The sequence below is a fragment of the Neophocaena asiaeorientalis genome, unplaced genomic scaffold (genome assembly GCF_003031525.2).
Source record: "Neophocaena asiaeorientalis asiaeorientalis breed wild unplaced genomic scaffold, Neophocaena_asiaeorientalis_V1.1 scaffold138, whole genome shotgun sequence".
NCBI classification, from domain to species: domain Eukaryota; kingdom Metazoa; phylum Chordata; class Mammalia; order Artiodactyla; family Phocoenidae; genus Neophocaena; species Neophocaena asiaeorientalis.
Window position 1 is genome coordinate 6,934,154 of NW_020172632.1, and position 12,387 is coordinate 6,946,540.

The 12,387-nt window shown below is 50.5% G+C and overlaps 1 protein-coding gene and 2 non-coding genes across 3 annotated transcripts in view; 1 reads left to right on the forward strand and 2 right to left on the reverse strand.

Annotated features, from left to right (window-relative positions):
* ACOT11 (acyl-CoA thioesterase 11) overlaps positions 1-12,387 on the forward strand; it is a 52,496-nt gene that overhangs the window by 6,474 nt on the left and 33,635 nt on the right. The gene's annotated exons all lie outside the window — the stretch shown is intronic.
* LOC112395921 (U6 spliceosomal RNA) lies at positions 10,039-10,145 on the reverse strand. The gene has a single exon (XR_003002465.1). It is a non-coding gene; the product is annotated as a U6 spliceosomal RNA (small nuclear RNA).
* LOC112395922 (U6 spliceosomal RNA) lies at positions 10,770-10,876 on the reverse strand. Its single transcript, XR_003002466.1, has one exon. It is a non-coding gene; the product is annotated as a U6 spliceosomal RNA (small nuclear RNA).

Genomic DNA, 12,387 nt, shown 5'->3' on the forward strand with positions numbered 1-12,387 from the left:
AACTGAAGTTTCCATTTTAAGTCAGAAGTCCTACATCTTCTCTCTCATTTTCCATGGGCCATTTTCTAGCTGTCTTTGCAAGGAGAAATCACAGAACTCCTGGGCTGGTTTATTATAAGCAACAATCCCCAAACGAGCCCCAGGGGCCGTTAGGAGGGCTGGCTATGTTGAGTGGAATCGTCTTCGGCAAGTTCTTTGCGTCTGGAATTCTATTCTGGGGGTGTGTGTCTCTCCCCATGGAGTTCTGTGCCGGTTTCTACCTGACGGCTGAGCTCTGTGGCTCTGTAGTGTTTAACTCTTAGAGTTCAGGGCTTGAGGGCCACGGAGCTGCTAGAAGATACAGGCTAGGGGTGTGCGTGTGAGTGAGTGTGACAGGCTGAAGCCAGGGTTCTTGGGGACAATGACCTCTTTGGGAGAGCACGTGCAGGACCAAATGAGGGCTGTTGGAAATGTGTTCTGCAAGGTGACATCGCAGAGAACGTTTCCCTGGAACCTCCTAACAGGGACTTTGCAGCTGAGATTAGATGCTGAGGCACCAGACAGACCCAAGTGCTCAGCGGTCCCTGTCGGGACCCTTTGATCTGGGGAATGGAGAAGTGTTCAGGACAGACTGGCAGACGTGCTGTGCTGGGTGTAGAGCTACCATCCTCTGAAGACATTTTTGGGAAAAGCCTTTTAAAAGGGGCAGGGGCAAATAAAGACATCTCTTCTCCACCCCCTCCCTCTATCTGTATAACTGGCCTTGATCACCACCTTTGGATCATTGCCTGCATGGCAGATCTCCTTGGACTCCCCTTGTTTCCTTCTGAATTCTCCAAATTCCCCTGGAATACAGGAGGAGACCATTTTCGGGGTTGTTACCAAAGCTGCTATTAATGAAAAGCAAGCAAACCCACCCACCAAACTCTTCACTGGGGACAAAGAAAACCGGGTTAAAGGAGGGCCTCAGATAACCCACATGCCCTGCTTTACAGGGTTTGGGGGCCCTTGTCAGTATCCCATGGCACTGTAGACAGTGAGCATTTTGGAGTCGGATGGTTTTTGCTTTCACCCATCACTGGGTAACCCAGCAAGCACTCGGCACGTGTGAGTGAATGAATGAGGTGGTGAGCCTCCTGCCAGGCTGGGGTGGGGTTGGGGGAGGTTGGAGGAGCATTGAGTGCCTGTGTGGTGGTGCTGGAAGGGTCACCTGTCCTGTTTCTCTCAGTGGAGACCCTTCTTCTTCCCCACGCAAGCTGTCAGAGTCCCGCACTCCTGGGCTGGTACCCTGTGGGAGGCTGGGAACCTCTGCTTGAGTTCTAGCCTGGTCCGGGCAGCTCCCAAGGGGGCTCAGGAACTTCATTTACTCTGGGAATGAGGATGGAGCTGTTTGTCCCAGTTCCCCCTGTGAAGCTCTGCACCCGGGTAGTGCTGCCAACAGGGTGGCTGAAGGTCAGAAACAGACGTGAGCATCTGTGCATGTGTTCACGGACCCACAGACTTCCACGTTGTTCCTGACCCCCTGTGGTGATCCCCCTGCTTCACCTTGAACCCGAGGACAGCTGGAGATGCTGCTACCCAGCCCCCCGGCGCCAGCCTCAGTCAGGGTCTAGTTCAGAGTGTGGGGAGGCTTAGGGTATACCATTTGGCCACCTCTGGATTAGAATCTCTTCTTCACCCCATCATTGACATGTAACCTTGGGCCACGCGCTCCCCCTCCCTGGTTGTTCTCTGAGGTCCCCATCAGCCTCGACATCCTGGGGGTCTGGATGTTTGTGAAGGGTTTGTGCACCGCCTTGAGGTTGGTCCTGACAGTGAAAAGTAGGGGCCCAGCTCCCTCAAGGACCCTGCTGTGTGGTGGAGGAAGGGAGACCCTTAGACGTAAAATAATGTGCCTCTCATGTAGCAGGAACACAAAAACTTGTGAACAAATGAGGGCATGGGAGCTCAGAGTGGGCTGAAGGGGTCCCAGCAGGCTTCCTGGAGGAGGAGATGAGATTCAGACACTTAGCTTCAGCCTGTTTGGGAGCCACATTTGAACCCCAGTCTCAGCCATGGGCAGATAGCCTTGGTGTTCTTAGTCTGGAGGACTCATCTTCATCCTTCAAAACCTGGCTCAGCCATCATTCCCCTTCAAACCCCCATCCTGCTGCTCCCAGAATTAATGGTGCTTCCTCGGGATGTTATACTGGCCTCAGTTGTTCCCTCTACAGCGATTAGCCTGTGTCAGCGCTGAGTGCTCAGTGATGAGCCCAGGCTATTGTGTGGAGCTGACAGCTAATGAGGGAGACACAGTGAAAAGGTAGTCAAAGAAACATACAATGAAAATCTGTGATAAGAGCTGTGAATAGTAATAATAAATGTCATATAAATGCTAACTATGTGCCAAGCATGCATTAATTCATATATTCCTTAAAACAACTCTGTGAAGTAGATAGTGGTACCATGCCCATATTAAAGATCAAACTGAGACAGAGAGGTTAAGTAACTTGCCCAAGGTCACACAGCTAGTAAGTGGCACTGCTGAGATTAAACTCAGGCTGTCTGGAGAACAGAGAACTGTTAGAGAATAATGAGAGAGGTCACAAGAGAGCTCTCTGACCAGGTGACAACTGAGCGGAGACCCAGCAGCTGAGAAGGAGGCAGCCATGGGAGGAGATGGGGGAAGAGCGTTCCAGGCAGAGGGAATAGTATTCATTTATGGGCTCCAATGTGGGGGGAGCTTGGTGCATCTGAGCTGCCGAACGAAGGCTGGCATGGCTTGGAGTGGAGTGAGTGAGGGCAGAGCAGCTGGAAGGGGCTGAGACATGGCTACGACGTGCTGCAGGCTGGGGGCCTGGACCCCGGAGGCAGGGTTTGGGGTTTGGAGTGCTGTGGGCCCTATTGTTCTGCCCACCAGACTGTGTACTCTTTGGGGAATCTCTGGTCCTCAGTCTCGGTGCCAAGGTGTGCAGTCCCTGCACACTTTGCTCAGCAACCCGGGAGAACACATCATCAGAGTTCCTCTCCTCCAGCGCCATGAAGGTCCCCACTGCTTTCCCATCCACCTCTGACCCCTCACAATAGGGAGGTGGGCCATAGGATCAGCGCCCTGGTGCAGACAAGGCACAGAGAAGTGAGAGGATGTGCCTGGGCTTGTACCACTGGCGAGAGACTCGGAACCCCTACCTGCTAGGTTGGGACCCCTTCTCCAGCCCTTGTCTTGGCCACCGAGAAAGTGGCCTCGATCTCACACCCAGACTCACCCCATGCCAGTCTCCTCTGCCCACCTTCACACACTGACAATGCAGATTCAGGGCTGACCTCCTGCCTCTACCTCCTAGGGCCTAGGGGAGGCTGCACCCCTGCCCTTCACCTGTGCCTGGTCCAGGTGGGTCCGAGCTGGACAGTGGTAAGAGTCCAGATAACTACCTTAGAGACGCTCACACACTTCACTCCCTGTAGACCTGTTTCCTCATCTGTGAACCAGGTCTGTTCCTGCAGATCTTGTTAAAGACAGTGGAGGAGTGTAGATCCTGGCACATAACTGGCCACAGTAAATATTGGTTCTTTTATTTCCGTCTCATCCGGACTTCAGTTTCCTCAGTGGGTTAATGACAGGGTCAGTGGGTCAGATGAGATGGTAAATGCTAGCTTTTTGTTGAGCACCTATGGAGTGTCAGGTGTGTTTAAACTTCCCAACAGCTCTGCAAGTCTGCTGGTATCCAGCTAGCTTTACAGCTAAGAAAACCAAGGCTCTGGCACTGAGTCACTTTGAGCTAGTTAGAGAATTTGAAGTCTCGGCTGACCCTGAGCTACAGCTGGGCCTTGTCCTGGGCTGACCTGGCTGAGCCGAGGAACTGACACCTCTGCCTTGTGCCTGCTCTGTCCTGTGCCTCCAGGGACAGATGGTACTGCCGGCTGGGTCCTCTGCCAGCTCCCTGGCTGCAGACCTGTGTGTTCCTGCCACTCCCAGAAGCAGCCTCCTTGTGGGTAGGAGGTGGCACAAGGGCAGTGATGGAAAGGACCAGAGTCTGGCATTTTGGGAACACAGGGATGAGTCAGACTGGACCTGTCCTCAGGTTCCCTCAAGCTGATGGGGAGACAGAGAGTGGTAAAAACCAATGATGAGAGTACAGTGTGGCCAGGCTGTGACAGAGGCAAGCCCGGAGGTGACCCCTCATAGCCTAGGGGACAGGGCAGTCTCCCTGGAAGAGCTGATGGAGTAGCTCAGCCTTGAAAACTTTTCCAGGTTAGGAAGCATGGTCCCGGCAGAGGCACCTGTGTATGAGATGTGGGAAAAGCTCTTTCCGCAAGGAAGAGGGAGAACATTTGGCAGTAACCCCTTGAGGTGTCTCTCCCTGGCCCCCTTGCCCATGTAACACATGTATCCTGCCTGGGCCTTCTTCAATAGTAATAACCTTCTCTCAGCAAATCAGACATTAATTAATTAATGGCAGTAGACATTAAGTATTAAGTACCTCTTTTGGAGAGGAAGCCTAGTGAATGAGTAGAAAGAACTGTGGTAGTGAGAAAAGCAAAAATCCCAGCTCGACCACCCAGAGCAACGTGGCCCTCAGATAGCCCGGTTTCAGTTCCCTTTTCTGTGCAAGAGGGATAGTTGTCCCTCACAGGGTTTGGTGAGGATTAAATGGTATTATGGATACGAAGCCATTATATAATGTATATAAATGCCTGGAACATAGTAGGTGCTCAAAAAAGTATAGTGGGGTGATAGGGGGTGGGAAAAGGGAGATGTTGGTCAAAGGGTACAAACTTTCAGTTATAAGATGAATAAGTTCTGGAGACCTAAAATACAGCATGGTGACTGTAGTTAACAATAATGCCTTATGTACTGGAAATTTGCTAAGAATGTGGATCTCAAGCATCCTCACCACTCTCCCCAAAAAAGGGTAACTGTGAGCTTCCCTGGTGGCGTAGTGGTTGAGAGTCCGCCTGCCGATGCAGAGGACACGGGTTCGTGCCCCAGTCCGGGAAGATCCCGCATGCCACGGAGCGGCTGGGCCCGTGGGCCATGGCCGCTGAGCCTGCGCGTCCAGAGCCGCAACGGGAGAGGCCACAGCAGTGAGAGGCCCGCGTACCGCAAAAAAAAAAAAAAAAAATGAGGTGATGGATGTGTTGATTAGATTGATTGTGGTAATCATTTCACGATATATACGTATATCAAAACATTGTGTTTTGCAACCTGAATGTGTACAACTTTTATTTGTCAACCATATCTCAATAGAGCTGGAAAAAAAAAATAGTGAGGCCCTGGGACTCTAGAGAGACATGGGCCTGGCTCCTGTTTTCAAGGAGTTTATCTCCTTAATATGTACACCCACTTTACAGTCTAGAAAGTGGTTGTATGTGCTTTACCTTGTCTGGTTGTTCAAAAGTCCAGGGAGTCAGCAGGCTGGCTGGCAGCGCCTCTGCGGTGCCACACAGAGGCCCATCATTTGGAATGGGATGCTCACTGCTGGTGGCAGTGCTGAACTCCACTTCTAGAACAGGCTGTGATCCGCCCTGGGGGTGCGGCCCAGCCAGGTGTGGCCCTGCTCCTAGGCCTGAAATCCGTTCAGAGGCCTGGAAGGGGAGTGGCCTTCAAGTCTTCCTAAAGCAACCTCAGATTTCCAGCACACTCCAGGGCTGGGCCAAACCAGGTGAGTCTCAATTTCCATTTGATCCCTTAAGGAGGGTATGGAGAGACCCAGCTCCTCTCCTTCTCTGGGGATACTGCCCCAAGAGCTGTGGGAGGGATGGTGGTCTGGAGTCAGAAGGATCCGGCTCATTCTGGGCTAGTGGCTACCTTTTCCCAGCCTCAGTTTCCTCATCCGAAACATGTGGACACGGGGGTAATAATGGGCCCTGTCATTTGAGCCTGCTTTGTGCCAAGGAGGTTAGTGTCGTGATGCATTTACATAGAGATTGGACGGCCTGCCTACAGGCTTTGAGAGCAGTGGGGTACGTGGGACACATGGGCCTGGGGAGAGGAAGGGGCCCAAGGACTGAATGACTTTGGGGCAAGGGAAGGGCCAAGTACAGCATTGCTTCCTCCACCCCTACCCTGAGGGCCTCTTGGGTCTGAGATTACCTGGTCCCCACCTACCTGCCCTTACTTTGGAAGATAAAAGTAGAGCTTTCAGGCTGCAAGACTGAGAGAAGGTGTGTCTCACCCCTGCTCAGACTGGTTCTCAGGGAGGCAAACAGGAGACTGGGAGGGACTTCTGAGCCTGCTAGGCCCTCTGCAGAGGCATGGGGGGATGGTGATGGTGGGTGGTGGTGAGATCCCCACAGCCCAGTGGGGGATGGACTGGCCAGGGACCACTCCCGTCCAGCTCTTTCTCTGTATCACCTGGAAGGCAGGAGAGCAGGGAGGAAGCCGATGGAGGGTCTCCCAAGTGCCAGGTTCTGTCTCATAAGTCCCGTAGGCTGGGGGATCTGATCTCCCTCCAGGACTGGTCCCCCTGCAGCACCCCTGCCAGACTCTGGGGTCAGAAGAGCCCACGTCCAGTCTCTGATCTACCTTTTACTGGTCATGTGTCTTTGAGTGGATCTTTCCCTGTTCCCTGAGTTTCCTTTTTCTCAACCGTAAAATGAGGTCTCCTGCTTCAGGGTGGACTTGGGAATTAAAAGACCCCCAAGAACTAGGGCTGGCACATAGTAGGTGCACAGTAAATGACAGCCATAGATTTCTAAAAAGGGATTTTCTGAGCTTCTGGGAGAGCAGTTCTTGGGCAGTCCCTGTGCTGTAGGCGGTTCTCAGGCACACAACTGGCTCTGTCCCATTAGCAGACAAACGAGCTCTTTGTTCTCCTGCCTCTAGGCAAACAGAACCCCTCCCTTGTCCCCATGCCCCCTCCCAGATACTCCCTTGTTTCTTTGCTCCCCATTCCCACAAGAATCTGAAAGAGTTTTCTGTGGTCCCTGCTTCCACTTCTTTCCTCTCATCCTTTTCCTAATACACTCTAATGGGCTCTTCTCTCGCCCTTCCTCCCGCCCCCTTAGAGCTTCTCAGACCTTGGACCCACAGGCGCCCCTCCTCCTGGAGATCCTCCCACCTCAGGGCTCCTTCTCTGGCTCCCTTGCAGGCTTCTCCTTCCTAGCCGACCTCTTTTGCTCTCTCCTTGGATGATGTCTGTTCTATTACTATGACTGTGTGACAAACTATCCCCAAACTTAGTGGCCTAAAACAAGAACTGTTTTATTTTATCTTGAGATTTTTGTGGGTCAGGGATTTGGGCAGGGCTTGGCTGGGTGACTCTTCTGCTCTATGTGGTGTTGATGGAGGTTACTTGGTGGTGTTCAGCCAGTGGATGGGCTGGACTATGGAGTCCACCATGGCTTCACTGGTATTTGGCCCCTTGGTGGGAATGGCCGGAAGGTTGGTTCTAGCTGGGACTGTCATTCTGAGCAGCCACATTGGGCCTTTTCCATATGAAGGTCTCAGTGGGAAGTCAGACTTCCCACCTGGCAGTGGGTTCCACCAGAGCAAGAGTTCCAAGAGCCCTGGGTGGAAGCTGCCAGGCTTCTCATGATCTGGCCTCAGAAGTCACCAGTTGAGGACTTCCCTGGTGGCACAGTGGTTAAGAATCCGCCTGCCAATGCAGGGGACACGAGTTCCAGCCCTGGTCCGGGAAGATCCCACATGCCATGGAGCAACTAAGCCCGTGTGCCACAACTACTGAAGCCCGTGTGCTCTAAGCCCTGGGTGCTGCAACTACTGAAGCCCGCGTGTCTAGAGCCCATGCTCCACAACAAGAGAAGACACCGCAATAAGCCCGCGCACCGCAATGAAGAGTAGCTCCTGCTTGCCGCAACTAGAAGAAAGCCCACGTGTAGCAACAAAGACCCAACACATATAAAAAAAAGAAGTCACCAGTTGAAATGTCACTAAGGGGGATCCAGATTCAAGAGGAGGGGATTAGACCCAACCTGGGGTCTAAGGAGGAGTAGGAAAGAATTGGCAGCCACCTTTGACCGACCACAAGGTTGCAGAGTCCTGTGGATCTTAAAAGCCCAAGTATTCTCATGTCCCCAGGTGCAGCCTCTTCTCCAGCGGACTCCAAACTTGAACATTCATCCTCCTTGACATCTCTCTTTAAGTGTTTCATAGGATCTCAAAAATTTTTGATTCCACCCCTACTTATTTCTCCCCTGGTCTCTCCCAACTCAGTAACCATCACCACCACCTACCAGCCATTTGTCCAAAGTCTGGATCCTCCCCACGACCTCCTGTTCTCTCACTCTCACACATGGAAGCCTTCAGCATGTTGCACTGGCTCCACCTCCCATACTGCTGGGTCCATCATCTCTCTTCAGACTGCAGGGGCCCACGGAGAAGTCTCACTGCTTCTTCTCTCTCACCCTGCAATCTGCCCCCACACAACAGCAGAGTGATCTTTTTTATTTTTTAAAGATATTTTATTTATTTATTTATACTACTAATTTATTTATTTTTTGGCTGCATTGGGTCATCGTTGCTGCGCGCAGGCTTTCTCTAGTTGCAGCGAGCGGGGGTTACTCTTCGTTGTGGTGCACGGGCTTCGCATTACTGTGGCTTCTGTTGTCGCGGAGCGTGGGCTCCAGGGGCGCAGGCTCAGTAGTTGTGGCTTGCAGGGCTCTAGAGCGCAGGATCAGTAGTTGTGGCGCATGGGCTTAGTTGTTCCAAGGCATGTGGGATCTTCCTGGACCAGGGCTCGAACCCGTGTACCCTGAATTGGCAGGTGGATTCTTAACCCCTGTGCCACCAGGGAAGTCCCCAGCAGAGTGATCTTAAAATGCAGGCCAGATCACTCTCTCCCCACTCATAGACTTCAGTTTTTCCCATCACACCTCGAGTAAAATCCAAGCTCCACTGAGACCTTAGGCCTTGGGTGACATAGGACTCTTCCCGGTCTCTTCCCTTCTCCCTGACACTGCCCTGGCTACTCTGGCCACCCTGCTCTTCCTCTGGCAGCCAAGCTTGTTCCCATTCCTCCTTGTGCTCTTTGCACCCTCTGCTCCCCTGCCTGGGACCCTGTGCCCCCAGAACCTTGCCCAATCTCTCCTGCTTGTCATTCATTCAGATCTTGGCCACGAGTCTCCTTGATTACTCGACCTAAATTAGTTCCTTCAGGTCCACCACCTTCTCTCTCTATCACATATGCTGTTTTTCTTCTTTCTAAAAAATTCTTTTAAATTGAAGTATAGTTAATTTACGATGTTGTGTTACTTTCAAGTGTACAGCAACGGGATTGTTATACATATATATATATATTCGTTTTCAGATTATTTTCCATTATAAATTATTACAAGATATTGAATTTAGTTCCCTGTGCTATACAGTAGGACCTTATTGTTTATTTTATATATAGTAGTGTGTATATGTTAATCCCAAACTCCTAGTTTATCCCCACCCCTCCCCCATCCCTGTTGGTAACCATAGGTTTGTTTTCCATGTCTGTGAGTCTATTTCTGTTTTGTAAATAAGTTCATTTGTATCATTTTTTTCCTTTAGATTCTACATATAAGTGACATCCTATGATATTTGTCCTTCTCTGTCTGACTTACTTCACTTAGTACGATAATCTCTAGGTCCATCCATGTTGCTGCAAATGGCATTCTTTTTTTCCTTTTTATGGCTAACATTCCATTGTATATATGTACCATATCTTCTTTTTTTTTTTACGGTACACGGGCCTCTCATTGTTGTGGCCTCTCCCGTAGCGGAGCACAGACTCCAGATGCGTAGGCTCAGCGGCCACGGCTCACGGGCCCAGCCGCTCCGCGGCATGTGGGATCTTCCCGGACCGGGGCACGAACCCGTGTCCCCTGCATCGGCAGGTGGACTCTCAACCACTGCGCCACCAGGGAAGCCCCCTTTCTGTTCTTAGGATAAGTCCCACTAAGGATATACAGTCAAAATCATGAGTTTTAAAGTCCTTATTTTTCCATGCGGTGATGCCAGTAACTTGAAATATACTTTGATTCATGACTTTCTTTTTCTTTTAGGAAATACTTTGCATTTTCTTTTAAAAAATAATTATGTAAAGTACTTAATTTTTATTGGAGTATAGTTGCTTCACAATGTTTTGTTGGAAAAATATGGAACGCTTCACGAATTTGCATGTCATCCTCGCGCAGGGGCCACGCTAATCTTCTCTGTATCATTCCAATTTTAGTATATGTGCTGCTGAAGCGAGCACAGTACCACATCTTCTTTATCCATTCCTCTGTCGATGGACATTTAGGTTGCTTCCACGTCTTGGCTATTGTGAATAGTGCCACTGTTTTCCTTCTTACAGTACTTTAACGATAATCTCTAGGTCCATCCATGTTGCTGCAAATGGCATTCTTTTTTTCCTTTTTATGGCTAACATTCCATTGTATATATGTACCATATCTTCTTTTTTTTTTTACGGTACACGGGCCTCTCATTGTTGTGGCCTCTCCCGTAGCGGAGCACAGACTCCAGATGCGTAGGCTCAGCGGCCACGGCTCACGGGCCCAGCCGCTCCGCGGCATGTGGGATCTTCCCGGACCGGGGCACGAACCCGTGTCCCCTGCATCGGCAGGTGGACTCTCAACCACTGCGCCACCAGGGAAGCCCCCTTTCTGTTCTTAGGATAAGTCCCACTAAGGATATACAGTCAAAATCATGAGTTTTAAAGTCCTTATTTTTCCATGCGGTGATGCCAGTAACTTGAAATATACTTTGATTCATGACTTTCTTTTTCTTTTAGGAAATACTTTGCATTTTCTTTTAAAAAATAATTATGTAAAGTACTTAATTTTTATTGGAGTATAGTTGCTTCACAATGTTTTGTTGGAAAAATATGGAACGCTTCACGAATTTGCATGTCATCCTCGCGCAGGGGCCACGCTAATCTTCTCTGTATCATTCCAATTTTAGTATATGTGCTGCTGAAGCGAGCACAGTACCACATCTTCTTTATCCATTTCTCTGTCGATGGACATTTAGGTTGCTTCCACGTCTTGGCTATTGTGAATAGTGCCACTGTTTTCCTTCTTACAGTACTTTTCACTCTAAAACAATCTCGTTCCTTTGTTTACTGTCTATTCATGAGTGGAGAGTCTGGGTCTTTAAAAATGTTGATGCTGATCCCCGGCCAGAATTAGCCTCTTTCTAACCTTGCCCACTCCTGTTTGGTCTTGGTTTTATTCCTTACCAGGACCCTCCTGTCCTCTGACCCCGCCAGCCCTCACATTTGCAGCCAGAGGGCTGTCACTCAAGCCACAAGTAGCCTGGCCCCCTCGCTGTCGCCCCCTACTCCCTGGCTGTCCGTCCTGTGCCACTCCCTGTCCGCTCTGTCTCCCCCTTACAGAGCTGGGCCTCACACTGCCTGCCGTGCCTCAGCTAGAGGCTGTCTCTTCCCTGCCACCCAATCACTCCTGCCCTAAACACGTCCCCACTGCTCACCTCCTCAGAGGCCTTCAGCAACCACAGGGCCCCCTTTGGATGCAGCAGGAGTTGCCACTGTTGTGCTTGTGGTTACGGGAAACCATGAGGCCATTTTTGCATAAACAACCATTAAGCTAGAGCCACGCCAGCACACATAGAACAAAGTGATGGCAACAGAAAAACTTAAATGCAGCCTGACAGTGTGAATCGTGTTCATTTTCATCTGCTTGGTTTTATGTTTAAAAGTTACAACCTTTCAGGTGGCCATCCATGACCAGGTGTGTCTTCATTCAAGCCCTTTGACCAAAAGTTGAACAGAGCAGACAAATGTGGGAGACAGCTCCCAGGTTCAATTTAACTCATGTCTACTGCGCACCCACAATGTTCTGGATCTGTGCAAACGCAAACTATGTCTATTCCTGCCCCAGTGAGCTCTTCCCTTGTGCCCGGATGCCTTGTTCCCTGTGAACCCAAGCTGGCTTCTTGCGATCACTGCCTTCTATTCCAAGAAGCCATTTCCTTAGTGAGGCGTCTTGAGCCTTTCAGGGGCCAGGGAGATGAGAAGTTGCTGAGTCTGGCTAGACTGTGAGTGATCATCCGTGGGAGGCCTCCTTGGAGTACCACAGACTCCGGCCTGTTCAACATCTTGATCCATGGATGAAATGAAGCCCTGGTGGTAGACATTTGGCGTGTTTACCTGGAAGTGTCTGTCCTGGAATTGGGTAGAAAGGCCTGTCTGCCACCACTGGGAGCTTCCCACAGCTCTCTTGTCCACCCAAAGCCTGGGTCCTCGTCCTCAAGCTTGGCATGGGCTCTGCCAGGGCCGCCTGGCCAGTCACGGCGGGGATCTCTTACCCCAGGGACCAGTGCAGGCCCTTCCAGTTAGGATGATTCCCTGTGTCCTTCAACAATGCCTTGGCATTTTTTTTTAATTGAAGTATAGTTGATTTACATTGTTGTGTTAGTTTCAGGTGTACAGCAAAGTGACTCAGTGATGTGTATATATATATATATATATATATATA